Genomic DNA, 2,994 nt, shown 5'->3' with positions numbered 1-2,994 from the left:
ATTGAAGACGAAGCATTTCGTCAAGCTTCCATACTTGTGGGACACCATTCTCTCGTGGCCTTTTCTCACTGATAGTACATACTCTGATATACAAATACAAGTTGCACCCTTTACTATATATATACTTTTTATTATCTCATCGATCTTCATCACAGAATGATGTGTTTTCAAGAATTATTTCCCTCAAATCCGTGACTACAAGATAGACTGAGCAAATCCTTTGTATATACTGCAGGATATATAGAACTAGCTAGACTATATATGTCATGTCATTATAACAAATTCAAAAGTTGAATTTCAAATCACATAACATAAATTTCTACTATGTGGTAAAACTTTTTCCCTGTTTTAGATAAGAATAACTTATCGTTAAAAGTCGCCAAAAAAGTCTTTGTGATTTAAACAAAGTTGTTGTCAAAGCATGGAAAGGCAGAGCAAGTAGAGGATTCTTATAAGTTCTCATTAACGTGGTACAGCTGGGTTACATTAAAAACTTTAAATTAGGTTTTACTGTAAGAACCGAAAAAAACAATCTAGAATGAAGACTGTTTCCGGCATATTTTAGCTTTGAAAAAGCCAGCCTTGAATTTATTTTCTCTGAAATATAGCTGTGTCAATTGACTGAGTACATCTTGTGGCTATTAAGTCAAGTTCTTAATTGCTTGTAAGTTAAAAACTGATAGTGTCCTTGCAATATAGTTATTACAAGATCTAGTACAATACAAATTCCAGTATCTAATACAATGAACCAAATATTTTCCAAAGTGATGCAAGAAATGTCATTTTCACATGTGTACTGTTTTATAGCTAAACATGTGGTTCTAATTTGGTTGATTGGTAAAATTTCTCATCATCATCGAATTAAAGGATTAGATTCAAATTTCACTTACATTAAAAATAAAGTTATTGGTGTTTTGACTTGACGGTGAAAAATAATCATAATAAAATATTATAGGTCATATATTTTCGAATCTTATTGTGTCTATACAAAGTAATGAATGATATAAATGAAAGAGACGACATTTTTATTATTATTATTATTATTTATTTACAAGGTAGAATTTTTACTATAAGTGTGAAACTTTCTCTTGGAGACTTGAATCTTAGCTCCCTCCCAAACTAAACTTCTTATATACTTACCCAAAAAATAGGAAGTTACCCAAAACGAAACTGCCTCTTAATTGAGTTATTAATGTTTATATTGTCACTCTACCAAACCCTTTGCAATCTTGGTTTGCTAAACTTCTTATATACTTACCCAAAAAATAGGAAGTTACCCAAAACGAAACTGCCTCTTAATTGAGTTATTAATGTTTATATTGTCACTCTACCAAACCATTTGCAATCTTGGTTTCTCTCCTGTGACTGGGTCAAGTGATGAGTCAAGCAGGCACCGATTGGACTCACCAATCCGAGCCTTAATTGACTTGGGAGATAGAAAAAACAATGGGCTCGTACTATGGGTGCCTGACTAGTTACAGTAGCTTATGTATGTCAGTTTGTGCGTGTAAAATTAAGCCCCCACCATGAATTTATCAAATTAAAAAGATGACTTGTTTTTGTCACTTAAACAATTGTCCGGTTGTAAAATAGACCCCACAATTTTTCTAGCACCGGAAAACAACGACCTTGCACCCACTCTCTCTTACCCTTTTAAGTACTCCACACTTTGTGAGTGTAAATTAAGTCTCCTCCTCTCTAATTCTCTCTCTCTCTCTAAAAAAAAAAATGAAGAAGATCAATATGATACTTAGGAAGTGCAAGAGCTTGTCAAGGCAACTAGGGAGATCTTCATCATATAGTAGCCTAAGGTCCAAATCCTCAAGAGATGAATTATGGGGTGGTGGTGGTGGTGGTGGTGACCACATGCAAGATCATGATCATGAGCACCATGAAACTATATTCGTGGGAAGCACAAGAAAGAGGTACGTTATTAGCTCCAAGTATTTAAGCCATCCTCTTATAAATGCTCTAATAGACAAGACCAATAAGCAAAAAGCAGGAGAGGAGAACAATAATATTTTGGTGGTTAAGTGTGAAGTTGTTTTATTTGACCATCTTTTGTGGATGTTAGAGAATGCGGACCCAAATCTTAGCTCTGAGTCCTTGGAAGAATTGGCTGAGCTCTATCTTTCTTGATGAGGCCCATGCAACTATAGCCTATATCTCAAGGTCCAGTCTGGTCAGAAAGAAAGAAAGCTTAATGGATATTCATGTTAGGTTGTGACTGCATCTGAGAACTTGTAATGGTTCAAATTTTCATTCTTCCATGGTGCAATTATATGTCATTCTTATTATTGATCTCTGTCCTAACTCGATCTTTGGAATCGATGGACCCACTGCTTGATGAATGAATATCATGAAATGGGTTATTCATCATTGTATTAATGGTTTTTTTTTTTTTTTTGGTTGTTGATAGGAATTGTATTAATGGTTTTTTGTTTTTTGGTTTTATTTCATTATATTCTTTATCCTTACTTTTAAATTAATAATAAAGTTTACTTGAGCAGCTAAATTTTCATGTCTCACCATATTGGTAATGCATTTTTAATTTTGTTGAACAAGTTGGTGTATTAGACACACTACCTTTCTCTTTGAATCAACTACAAATTTTAGAGGCAGTCCTCTTTTATCAAATCCATCTATACCTCTAAGTTGAAAACCCTAGATCTCTCTCTTATCAATGAGAGAGAGAGAGAGGGAAAGAGAAAACATAGTGATGGGATAATCACAAATGAGTGGCACACTTGATCCTTAATCAAGCTTTATGAAGTGGAAATGAGTATTCGAATTTTTTCTTACCTTCTGTTGGTAGCACGATAGCATATATTCACTTATCCAGAAAAAGGTATAATAATAGAATATATGCTAGAGGATTTGAAGCATAGAAGGTCTCCAGCTGGCTCTTCCAAAGTCCAAACGCCAACCCTAGAAGCATGGTATATTAGTGTGTGTTGAAGGTTTGTACAATAACCATGATATTATTATTAAAGA

The 2,994-nt window shown here is 33.8% G+C and overlaps 1 long non-coding RNA gene across 1 annotated transcript; it reads left to right on the top strand.

Annotated features, from left to right (window-relative positions):
• Positions 1-1,830: 1,830 nt before the first annotated feature.
• LOC115987392 lies at positions 1,831-2,445 on the top strand. Its single transcript, XR_004091073.1, has 2 exons — positions 1,831-1,925; positions 2,075-2,445. It is a non-coding gene; the product is annotated as an uncharacterized LOC115987392 (long non-coding RNA).
• The last annotated feature ends 549 nt before the right edge of the window (positions 2,446-2,994 follow it).

This window comes from Quercus lobata, chromosome 4, assembly GCF_001633185.2.
Source record: "Quercus lobata isolate SW786 chromosome 4, ValleyOak3.0 Primary Assembly, whole genome shotgun sequence".
Lineage (NCBI taxonomy): Eukaryota > Viridiplantae > Streptophyta > Magnoliopsida > Fagales > Fagaceae > Quercus > Quercus lobata.
The sequence above is the reverse complement of the archived record's forward strand: the minus strand, read 5'-3'. Positions and strand labels throughout refer to the sequence as shown.